Consider the following 12,961-nt stretch of genomic DNA (forward strand, 5'->3'; position numbering starts at 1 on the left):
GTGCTTCAAGTTCATCCTCTGACAAACTGGCCCGCTGCAAAGGCAATACCGGCTCTCCGTCCTCAACAAGAAGAGAGCTCCTATCCAAGCCGGCATCTCTGCGACATCTAACAACTCGGCTGAACTCTTTAAAATCTGCAAGGAACTGGCCAATCCTGCCGCAGTCTCTACCTCTCCTGTCCCTTCCCAGGCCCTCTGCACCGCACTGGCTTCTCACTTCATTTAAAAAACTCAGGACATCCTCTGCAACTTATCCAGAACAGGACTGCGAGACTTGTCCTAGACCTGAAGCCCAGGGATCGTATCTCTCCAGGACTGAAATCTGTGCACTGGATCCCAGTGGCTGCGAGAATTAAGTTCAAAACCCTCTGCATGGTCCACAAGGCCTTCTGGGGCCGCAATACCTTCAACTCTCTCTGCCTAAATATCTTCCTTCTCAAGCTCTTCTCTCATCCGCCTCCAACTCCCTCAGGGACAGTTGCTTCTCCAAGCAACGAGTTGGTGGTAGATCACTCTCTTTGGCAGGGGCCACCCTCTGGTACAGCCTTCCTGCCTCCCTGACACTTGAGGAGAACCATTTCCGTTTCCGGAAGCACCTCAAAACCTTCCTCTTTGCTTCTGCTTTCTCTCCCCCTCTCCCCTGCTGAATTCCTGACAGAAACTGCACTGGTTACCTGGCCACCCTTTCTGATCTCTGGCCAAGGCCCCGCCAGTTGCTCACCTGCACTGCCCCCTGGCAGCCCCTTCACCTGGGGACTGTTTTCTGTATCCCTACAGTCCCCCTACCAGCACTTATGTCTGCACTTACCTTGCACTTGCCACCAGCTGGCTGTTTTTATTTATCTTATTTATTCTACTATCCCATGTGCTGCACTTTCCCCTCTCCCTTCCCCCACGCACTTTTCCCTTTCCCCCCTTCCCATGCACTTGCGCGATCTGAATGACACTTGGCCTAGTAGGATCGTCGTCTGTCTTCCCTTTGTTCCCCCTCCCTTGCCTCGTCGCGCCTTGAAACACTTGTGTATAGGCGCATTATAAATGCCATATCATATCATATATCATAAGCGAGGATCCCGGATTCGAACCTCTGTTGCTCTGAGTGGTGTGCGTCTTGGTTCCAAGGCCAGCTGTGCTATCCTCCTATTCTCGAGGTAGACGTTTACCCACTGCAGGCTCCTGCACAGTGTGTGCTCTTAGGTGACGCACATAAATTGCAAGAGAAAATCTTCCAAAGCCGCGCAGAGTGATTCACTTTGCAGCTAGCTGATAGTGCCTCAGGAACAAAGTTAAGACTGTAAATCTGGAGAAGGTAGGCTCACAATTCCAATCACACCAAGGAGATAGTATACACACACTGTCAAAACCCTGACTCCAAAAACAATGAGAGTGACTGTGACAATACGGATGCTTCCTTCTCTCAAAATGACCTGCCAGACAACAGATATAACTACATCTCACCTCGAAAGCGTCTATTATTAAATCTGCCAGGAAGCAGGTGCCAACTACTCTGGTGTCGCGTTGACAGAATCAGGACTGAAGGAGAGTACCTTTTCAATCAAGCCGGTGAAAGAAAGTACATTATAGCATCCAGAGAGACAGGTGCTGCCAAGGGATGGGAAGGAGAAGGCTGCAGCAGCAAAGCGAAGGGTGACTTGGAAAGAAGGAGGTTTTATCCGTTCATGATAAAAGTAAAAGTTGATAAATGTTGCAAAGCTGTGTAGGATCAAGAGCAGGCAGACACGGAAGGGAATGGTTTGTTTGTTTGTTTGTTTATTTATTTGGTAATGCGCACCAAACCCTTAGGTAGCCGGGCGCAACAGTACACACAAAGTCTTATAGCTTAGTTGCAGTACTTAGCACAAATATGTACAACAGGTACATGAATGCATAAGAATACAGAGCATAGCCTTGGCGATCAAGGAAACACTGACAAGTATATCTATATATAGATACATACAACCATACACATATACATATACAACAACATATATCTCTATTACATATACATAAATAACATTATAAATCCCCATACGTGCACAATAGCCTTAAGTACAGAGTGATTCAGCGGATGCAAGGTTGGATAAGGGCAAGGGGTGGTAGGAGCGGTATAAATCATATTATGTGTCGTTAGTGCGCAACCATTTGAGTACCTTATATCTAAATGTAGGGTAGGGTTGTTCTAGTCTTAAACCAGGGTTTACTGTGGATAGGATTTGGCCCGAATAAAACATGAAAGTGACATAGAAGGATCAACAGCAGCAAGATGGCGTCTTATTCAACAATTCTTCATTTTAAAAATCACAATCCGAGACCCCTTCCTGGAGAAGACGCTCAGTTCACTATCACCGACAGTTCTGTTTTGCTAGTGTCCCCAGCACTTCCTTCTTGTCTCTTGGTTCTGTAGGACCCAGCCATCTGCTTCTCATCGTTGACATAGGTGGGGGCAGTTTCTTGCATGAATCTCCAGACCGATGTGGAGGCCTGCTAGTCGGAGGCGTAGCCAGGACTGTTTTACAAGTGGGGCCTGAAGCCAATGTAGTTGGGCCCACTGCAGTGACATTAACATCTGTAAATGCCCACAGTGCTGTGCTGAGTGGGCATTTACATATTTTGGGTGGGCCTTTCTCACTCAGGCCTTAGCCTGTCGGCACCTCTGCTGCTAGTCCTCACAAGTGGTAAACACTGGAGCTTGGTAAACGACGGCAAAACCCCAAAGCATCCCCCAGGAGTTTGGTAGACTGCCCTTTCCTGTTTTATCTTGCTTTCCACTTCTCTGTCTCATTGTTCAGTCACTCTCCCTCGAAATCACAACCTTGTCGCCCCCCTCGAATGTTTGTTGTAATGTTTCCCAAGGAGACCTCTTATACGCCTCCTCCCCTTTTCACTCTCTTCTCTTTCCTCCTGTACCTTCTTGATACCACCTCCAACCTCTCATCCGATGTTTCTCCCAACCTCCTCCTTAATATACTCGACTCCTCCTGCCTCCTTATGATTTTTTTCAGCCTCCTTCTAAGCGATTCATTTAACCCCTTGCCTGATGTTTTGCTCAGTCTCTTTCCTTGCACCTCTTTCCAACCTCCTCTTTGATGTTCTCTTTGCCTCTTACCTCCCCACTCCTTCTGACTCCTCTCCGAAGTTCTCTCCACCTCCTTCCGTACGTCTCCTTACAACCTCCTCTGTGAGGGTCCCTTTGCCTTATTTCTCAAAACTCCTTCCACCCTCTTCCTGAAACCCCTTTCAATTCTCTTACATTCTCCTCCCCACTGTCACACTCAGCCAACCTCCCAATAATCACTCCTCCCTACTTTCTCTGTCTTACTCCAACCCAGTGACAATCCTTCACCTCCTCTTTCCATTCCGCCATAACTACTTCTCTCCACCCACCTCTCCTCCTCCATTCTATTTCCCACTATCTCTGAGTCTCTCTTGTCAACTACTCATGGCCACTCTACAACTCCCCCAAATGTGATTGCACCTGTGAAAGGTAATTATGACTGGTTCGGCACTTGTGTAAAAGGTCTTCATACGTTAGTGGACCTGCAGTAATGAGGGTCAGTAGAGCTGTGCCATGAATTTGACAACCTTACTTGAAACTTGCTTTTGAATTCCCACTGCTGCCAGACAGATCGCCAGCCATGTCTGTGTCTGACCATGAGGATGATGTGGCGGCATCTGAGCTGTGCTGCACGGTGTGAGGAGAACGCAGCCCTGTTCTCCACTAAAGTGAGTACTCGGTTCATTCTCTCTTTCACGCTTCAGTTTAGTGTTATAGCATGACTATCCTGGTGCCACAACGTTAATGTAAGTTGCAAGTGGAGTTTTCTCTTAGGAGTGCAGGTATAACATGGGTACATTTTAAGGGTCAGTGCCCTGCCATAGAGATGGGATTTAATGGGATTGTTCAGAAACCCCCTAATGTACTGCACCCTGGCCCAACACCACTCCACAGGTGGCACCCCGTTGGTCCTCATGACCACCCCGACGGGCACTGCTAGATATAGGCAGACGCACATACCGCCCCATTCTTCAGAACCACCCAATGGAGTATCAATAGGGTTACGCAAGAGGGAGTTTGCGTTAGCCTAGTTGGCTCTCTCTATGCGACACAACAAATATCTAAAAACAAAGGGTAAGAAATCAACTTATCACGCAGGCATTTCTATCTTTATTCGCTGCCAGCCATGTAATTGGCCACTGTCTGTGATGAACTTTAACTTTTGGAAGATAAGGTAATACTTCTGTGTGTCAACCAATTTTAGGGCAAGGAATTCTAACTCTAAAATTGCATAATTCCTTCGCAAGGGAAATATCTATCCTGTCTGTCTGTCTGTGTCTGTCTATATAGCTAGCTATGTTGTTTTGGTACATGCCGCTAACCTGACAGGCATCAGGGCATGTGACAACTCAAAGCCTGAAGAGAAAGAACCTAATACAGGAGATTTACATGAAGGGCAAATATAATATTTCAAAGCTTATTCGAATAAGTATGTTTTTAATCTTTTTCAAAAAGAAAGAAGGTTGTTTTCGAGACCTAAGTCCAAAGGAAGAGTGTTCCAGGCTTGGGATGCCCGGTAAGCAAAGGATCTACCATTTCCTTTCATTGTGTTTAGGCGAGGACACATGAGAGACAGAGAATTGCTAGATCTAAATTTCCTATTGGGCTTATAGAGAGTGATTCTCTCTTTAAGGTAGTCTGGGGCATTGCAGGTTTCATATAAATGTTGAACACAGTTTGGGAAAGGAAGGCTCCCTGTGGGATGCCACATGTGATATGCAAATAATCTGAGGTCTTGACGCCCCAGTGCATAGCGGATATCCTAAGTGCTAGAAAAGAATGTATCCATTGGGTAGCATTAGGGGAACATTTGCTGACTGATTCCAAGGCAGTTAAAATCATTGTGTGATCCAGTAAATAAAAGGCTGTGGATAAATCTAAAAGAATTAGCAAGCCACATATGCCACAGTCAATAGAATCATGCATATTGGATTGCAAATCCAATAATGCGCTTTCTCTACTGTCTTGTTCTCTAAAACCAGATTGTTTCATGTGCAAAATGTCATGGTCCTTTTAAAGGTTTTGTAGTATCTACTGGCTAATACATTAAATGTATCCTCAAACCCATTGCAGTATTGTGACAGAATAGCTTCAAGACCTACCCAGGAAAGGTTTGTAAAATAAACGTTTGACTAACGTCGAGCATGATAAGGAGCGGCAGGTGTCAGAGTGAGTTCTTAAACTTTCTGATGGATTCTTCCATGCAGTTAGTTCATGTTATATTATTCGGTCTGAAACCCTTTGGCTGTGTCAGTCCATGAAAAGTAGACATCCCTCAATGATGGAGGCAATGTACTTTGTTGGCCGAAGACCAATCGCCTCATGTGTTTAGTATTAGAAATATCTAGCCATAAGCTTGACTAAAGTGCGGCCATTTTGAATCGATTGAAATCGACATTTTGTTTTCTAACGTTTGCCTCTTGCTTTCTGTTAAAACTGCTTTGCTGAAAACTTATTCTGCTCCACTAGTACATTGTTGTTCATGCATAAAGCAAGGCCGCGAGAGACTTGTTGAAACATAACGCAGCAACCCAGACAGAAATGCCCGGTCTCCTCCCTCACAAATCCTTGGAAGTGAGCAGCGAGGCATTTAATCAGTACACATGTGCCAGCTAGTCTCGCTAATACAGTAGAAATGTTTGAAACAAACATTTAATGGCTTGAATTATGCTCTCCTTTATGGCCCCCCTTTTCCGAGCCCTGGAGAGCGAGTTGACCCCCAGTACACAAATAGAAACTAGGTGATAGCGATGCCTGGAATGTGTCTCTCCCCTGCACGCAGCTTGCTTGCAGAGAACAGAAGCAGTGTGTTCTTATTTATTTTAAAGAGTTTTTATTGGCATTTTGTATAGAAAAAAGGCAGTTAAGCACGAATGCATCCTAGCATCCGGAGTGTTACAAGATTTGTCCAATAAACATTGCAAAACAATAACCGTGAACAAACAAACATTAACTTGGCCGTCCCATCCCCCACCACCATAGAGTTACTTGTTAGCCCTGCTCCGGGCCGCGATCCAGGCACCGCTTGGCTGTCTCAAAGAGTCGCAGTGCCGGGGTGAGCATTGGTGTGGTTCACCGGTCTTTTCCATGGCAACTGTCTATGACAATGGATCTGCTCAGGGGGGCTTGAAGTCCGTCGAGAAGATCATGTCTCTCAGGAGGGCCTTCCAGGATTCCAGTGCTGCACTCACATCCTCACCTCCCCGATTATTCCCTTCTTCCCAGGCCCTGGTTTCAGCGCTGGTCCATCTCTCCATTTCCCTGATCCAGGGTTCAAATCTGGGGCCTCCGGGAGATTTCCAAGCCATTGCTATCGTCCTCTTCGTTAGAATGCAGGCCATGTCCATTAATTTCACTATATGCCTAATTTTGCTCAGTCTGGGATACGTGCCCAGGAGGCATTCCTTGGGTGTCCACTCGTATCTTTCCACTCCGGCCCCCCTGCAAGTCCTCTCGACAGCGAACCAGAGTTTCTTAGTTCTGGAGCAGGTCCAGAACATGTGGATTAGGTCTGCAGGCTCGCTGGTGCACCAGGGGCACACTGGTGGGGCTTTATCACTGAATGTGGACACCCTATGTGGGGTCATGTAGGTCCTGTAGAGGACATTCAGCTGGATGAGCCTGAACCTGGCATTGCGGGATACTTCCTTCGGGTACATCAGGGCCCTGCCCCACTCGTTCTCTGTGATGTTGGTCTCCAGATCTGCCTCCCACCTTTCTTTCAGGTGCTCACTCCTCGGGTTGCGTCTGTCATTTAGCTGGGCATATAGTCTCGACGTGGGTTTCCAGCCATCGCTCAAGTTGTGCATCTCCTGCACTAGAGGGTGTGTTTCCGGTTCCTCGGGCCATGTGCTCCAGGTCTTTTTGGCAGCATTATTCACCCTCTGATACCATAAAAATTGGCCAGCGGCAAGCCCTTCTTCCGTCTGTAATGAGTCGAAGTCCCGGAATATTCCATCCGCAAACATGTCCCCCCACGTGTAGAGGCCAGAGTTCTCCCATTTCCTCATTGCCGGTAGGTCGGTGGGTGACTTGCAGACACCAGCGAGCAAGGGGATTTCGGGCATATATGGTGGGCTCGGGCCGAGCGATGAGCGGACTTTGTTCCAGACTTGTCTCCCCAGCTTTACCAGCATGGAGGGATCGGGGGGCCCTACCTGTGAGTTCCATATTACTTCTTTGGGGTACATTGGTGCTGTCAGTTGGCGAAGGAGGCCTGTCTCGGCTGTTGGTTCATCGGACAACCACTTGACAACGTGTGTCAGTTGTGCTGCGAGGTAGTATTTCTGGAAATCGGGGAGTTGGATTCCACCCTCCCTGTGTGGAAGTGTGAGGGTATTCAGCGAAAGTCTGTGTCTGGCCGGGCCCCATAGGAAATCCCTGAGTAGGGATTCCAATTTCCTGAAGAAGGGGGGAGGAATGTAGTACGTTATGTTGGTGAAATAGTACAGGAATCTCGGTAGTATTATCATTTTAGTGATAGCCGCTCTGCCCATCACAGAGAGTGGGAGTCTGGACCAGAATTTGGTGGATTTGCGCACCCCTCTCATTGCTGCCTCCGTGTTGCTTTCGTGTGTGGAAGCAGGCGTGTGCGTAATGGTGAGTCCTAGGTAGCGGAACGCTTCTGTCTGCCACTGGATCCCAATCTCAGGGAGTTCATCCGTTCCCCTCCCCAGGAGCCCGGCCAAAGGAAAGGAGCATGACTTCTGCCTGCTAAACTTGATCCCGGAGTATTTCGCAAAGTTGTCTAGAATGTCTAATGCTAATGGTGCATTCATTCGGGGGTTACTCAGGTACAAGAGGACATCGTCTGCGTACAGTGAAATGATGTTATCCGTCTCGCCCGTCCTGATCCCTGCATCAAAAAGCTGCTTCCTGAAATAGATCGCTACAGGTTCTAGGCCGAGGACATACAGCATTGGCGACAGTGGGCATCCTTGCCTCGTTCCTCTTTGAATGTCCCAAGATTTTGACACCATGCCCCCTGTCTTTACCCTCGCCACTGGGGTATTATAGAGCACTCTGACCCACTGGAAGAAGTGCTCGCCGAGCCTGAACTCCCTCAGAGTCTCAATCAGCCATTCCCAGAATATTGAGTCAAATGCCTTAATGGCGTCCAGCGAGAGTACTGACAGTTCCTCCTCACTCTCTGCGGTTTGAGCTATGACATGTTGGAGCCTCCTCAGGTTGGCTGTGGTATTGCGTCCTGGGACAAAGCCGTTTTGGTCCTCGTGTATTATAGACCCTATCACCCTGGACAGCCTTTTCGCCAGTATGGTTGTTAAGATTTTGCTGTCATAGTTCAGCATTGCCAGAGGGCGATAAGAGTCGCACTCATCGACGGGTTTACCAGGTTTAAGCATTGGGATAATAAGCGTCTCTCTCATGGTGCCGGGTAATATGCCAGTCTCGTATGCCTCTTCATATACTCCGTGGAGTATCGGGGCTATGATCTCCTCATAGGCTTTGTAAAATTCTGGTGTGAGGCCATCCGTTCCGGGAGTCTTGCTTGTGGAGAGGGACCTGATTGCCTCTGAGATATCCTCCGTCGTGATGGCCTCGCCCAGCATCTCTCGTTGCTCCGAGCTCAGTTTGGGGAGGCCTACTTCAGCCAGGGTGTCCTGATTGCCTCTACTGGGACTTGTTCATCATGAGCATAGAGCTTGGCATAGAAGTTTGAGAAGACATCGTTGATCGCCTGTTGTGTCCTCTGGGTTGCGCCGTGTTCGTCCTTGATTTCCTTGGGAGTGTGCCTTGGGTGCTCCTTCCTGCACAGCCAGGCCAATATCCTGCCCGGTTTATCCGCTTCCTTGTGCGCCTGTGCAGTGCGTGTGGAGAAGTCGAATTTGGATAGCCTCTCCCAGGCGAGACGGCAGCCGTCCCTGATTTCTGCCAGCTTAGGTTCCTTCTAGCTGGTTGGGGTCGGGCTGTTTTCCAGTCGTCTAATCTCCTCTTCCATGGTCTCAAGTTCCCTTTTTAGTTGCCTCCTGATACCGCCTGCTTCTGCTATCACTTGGCCTCTGGTTACTACCTTCATTGCCTCCCAGAGCGTGCTCCACTTCTCGACCGACCCCTTGTTGAGCCTCACGTATTCTTCCAGCCTTTCCCCTACGGTGTCCTTGAAGGAGGGGTCAGCCAGAGTTTCCGTGGGCATACGCGACATCGGGATGGGGGGCCTCGGGCCTTTCAGACTTAGTTGCATGAGCAGAGGGGAGTGATCCGAGATCGACCTGCCCAGGTAGTTTACCGAGTGCACCTGTGGAAGTAGTTCGCCGTTGACGAAAAAGTGGTCTATCCTGGTGTGGAGGCCATGTGGAGATGAGTAGTATGAGTAGGATCTATCAGCTGGGTGTAGGTCTCTCCAGATGTCGACAAGTGCCAGGTCATCCACTGCTTTGCAGAGTGCCCTCGAAGCGGAATTGTTGGAGGCTCGTGGCGTCCTGGACCTGTCCAGCTCTTCGTTCATGACGCAGTTGAAGTCTCCCCCCCATCATAGGAAGGTGTCGTTTCTGTGGTGCGCAATTCTGGCGCATAGCTGGTTCAGGTGGGAAGGCACGCCGTGCTGGGGGAAGTATGAGTTTACAATGCATATCCTTGTGTTCTCTATCATGCCCCACACCACTACGTATCTTCCGTCCTTATCCACATCTGTCCCCATTTGATGGAATGGTGTGTCTGGACTCACCCATGTATACACTCCCCGTGCTGCGAATTTGGAGTAAGATGCGCCGCAGCCTTGGCCCCCCCAGTAGTCTGCCAGTTTGTGTGTGGTGTCTGCCAGGAGGTGTGTCTCCTGGAGGACCGCGATCAACACCTTCTTGCGCCTCAGGTATGAGTGGACACGGTTCCTCCTTACGTAGGATCCCATCCCCCTGACATTCCATGTGATTTTGTTAAGTTGTGGTGCCATCCCTTGGGTGTGGATGTCGTCGTGGTTGGCCCCTTGTCTCGCCCCCACAAGATCTCTTGCTACTGCGCATCATGTCTTGTTCTGCATTTGCGGCTCGGCCAGCCTCATTTCTCGGCGTCGGGTGCTCATTGATTGGTTGGGTGGTTCTGGGGAGAGGGACGGTCTCAACAGGAACACAGAAGAAAAGAAGGAGAAGAAAAAAAGAAAAAAAACAACTTTAACTGGTGAACCCAGCTCCTGCCGGTGAGGTGCAGTGCTCAGGTGCTCTCGCGCAGTCTGGCCCCGTCAGGGTTTCCGGCGCGAGCAGGTTTGTGCTGGCAACAGGCCTGCACTGATCTTCCGGGGGTTGTCGTTGCGTGCCCATGTGTGGGAGGCCCGGCGGGCCACGTAATCTTGTTGCTATCTCTTATTATAGTGGTTGTTCCAGCTTGTTTGTTGTACCCTTTTACGATGAAGTCCATTGTGCGCGTCAGGAGAGAGGGGCTCCAGCGCCATGTTATCTATCTTTGCGGGTTACAGCGCGGTTCTCGGCGGTGGGTTCTTCGGGGACCTCGGCCAGGTTGTTATGTTCCATCCACATGGTGGCTGCATCTGGAGTTTCAAGGAATATCGCTCTTCCTTTGTGGATCACTTTCAGCCTGGAGGGATACAGCAGCATGTACTTCAAGTTTAGCTGCCTCAGTCTGGCCTTTATCAGGATGAAGGAGTTCCTTGCTCTCTGTACCGCTTGCGTGTAGTCCGGGTATATGGTGATTTTGGAGTTACTTCTGTCTATCACCCCACCCTCTCTCTCGAGAATTTCAGGATCACTTCCCTGTCTCGGAAGTTAAGGACCTTCGCGATGATGGGTCGGGGGTGGGAACCCGGAGGGGGCTTCTTCTGTAGTGATCTGTGGGCTCTCTCTATGGCGAAGCCCTGTGAGAGCTTCTCCGCCCCAATTTCCTGCTGAATTAAGGATTCCACATATGCCGTCGGGTCGGAAGTCTCTGTCCCCTCAGGGACACCAAGGATTCTGATGTTGTTGCGCCTGGCGCGTCCTTCTGCCTCCTCCGACCTTGCCTCCAGGATGCCCACCCTCCTCCTTAGGTCTACCACCTCAGCTTTAAGGTCATTCGTGTCTTCCAGCGTTTCCTTCTGGGTGGTTTCTATATTGGTGACACGCTCTGTCAGGTTGCGGGCGTCTTGACGTATAAGCTGTATGTCGGCCTTTACCTCTCCTATCTTAGTGTCTATAAACTCCCTTAAGGCCGCTATTGCTTCCAGTACCTGACTGTCTTTGGGACTTTCCTGCTGCGTCGCGCCTTTTGGGGTGGATTGGGTGACGGGGGGGGCCTTGGTCGTGAGGAAGGGGTCCATCGTGGCGGTCTTGGCCTTGTTTCTCAGGGTGGACATTGCGGTGTTGCTTGAGCCTTCCGGTTGGTGCTGGCGGCTAACTCGCCTCTTCAGGCCGGGTTTTTGTATAGGCCCGTCCAGGGCCGCGTCCCACCCAAGCTCGTGGGGTGTATTGCTGTCCTCGGTGGAGCCCCGCCTTGGGTTGCCACGGTCCTATGGCCAGAGAGCCCCCGGCAGGCGTGAGGTCCTGGGGGCTTATCCGCCCCGGAGGTGCAGGGCCCGCGTTCGTGGCGGGCAGAAGAGGTGTCCCAGCGGGGCCGGGTAGGCGGTGCCGATGGTGAAGGGCGCTTGGCGCCTATTGCCGCAGTGTGCTGGTTAGCTTTGGGCCCTCGGGGGGGCAGTTCACCGGGTCAGGCCGTCTGAGCCCAGCGAGTCGGGCCACACCCGGGTGGGCCCCCCAGTTCATCGGGTCGTAAGCAGCTCGTAGTGTGCGCTCCCACAGCGCGGCGGCCTCTGGTCAGAGTCACCCAAGGCAGCTCTGCCTCCAAAGGGTCCCCCGGGCCCCCGGGTCTCCTCCGACTCTCCGGGTGGCTCCCACCACGGGCTCCCCAGAGGGGGCTCCGCCCGCTGTCCGCTGCCCGGGTGGACCGGAGTGCGAGGTGCTGGTGGCGGTCTCTCCCCCAAGGCCGCCCGGGCGCAGAACGCCGCCTCTCCCCGGCCGCCCGGGGACGCACCTCTGCTGGGTCTCGCGGCGCCGGACCAGCGCTTTCTTCACCCCGCCGTGCTCCTCCGAGCGGCGGCCAAGGCAGGGTCTTAGTCGGCCGCTGCTGCTGACAGAGCGCCGCCTTCGCTACTCGCGATCCCGTCTTATCAGGCGGTCATGGCGGCCATCTTGTGTATCTCGTCCAAGGCCGGGGGGGGACGCCGAGTCGAGGCTTCGCACTCGGTCCCCAAGCTCCGATTTTCGTCGGGTGAAGCTGGAAAGTGGGCAGATTCGCCCAGGCTTCAGCTGGATCAGCTTGATTTCGGCGCCACTGGTCGCAAGGATCGTTGTGCAGGATCGGAATACGGGCTCGCCCGGAGCTTGAGGTTTTAGCCTCCTCACTCCATGAGCACCAGGCCACGCCCCCCCCAGTGTGTTCTTATAACAAAGAATTGTGTCTGCAGGCTCATGAAATTGCAAACTGTTGCTAAATAAATGTCTGAAGGTGTCATACTCGTCACAATTGTCAATCATTGAACCCAGTTCAAAGGAAATACATTATGGGTCGTATTGAATGTGTCACCACTGATTGTGAGATGCTTGCTTTGTATATATGTAACTGTTGTACGATTCTCACTTTCCTGCGTCCCCCGGGGTCTGGAAACACACGTCGCGGGGCGTGGGACCCAGTTGGCCAACTGTGACTATTTGCTTTGCAATAAACCCTAGCTTTTGGGAATACAACCTTTTGTCTGTCGTATCAGTTTGTGTGTGGTGATTGTGCCTTGTTTCCATACGTGAGGGTCCCCTAGGGGCCCCTTCAAGATGGCGCCCGAATAGGGACCCTCCCCCACTTGTTCCATCGTGTACGTTGTAAATTAAGGAAGGCGGCGAGAACGGCAAGGACGGGACGATTGAGCCGGGATCAAGAGGTGTTCGGGGCGCCCCTGTGAAAGTGATG

This window comes from Ambystoma mexicanum, chromosome 4q (assembly GCF_040938575.1).
Source record: "Ambystoma mexicanum isolate Mex_15411 chromosome 4q, UKY_AmexF1_1, whole genome shotgun sequence".
NCBI lineage: Eukaryota > Metazoa > Chordata > Amphibia > Caudata > Ambystomatidae > Ambystoma > Ambystoma mexicanum.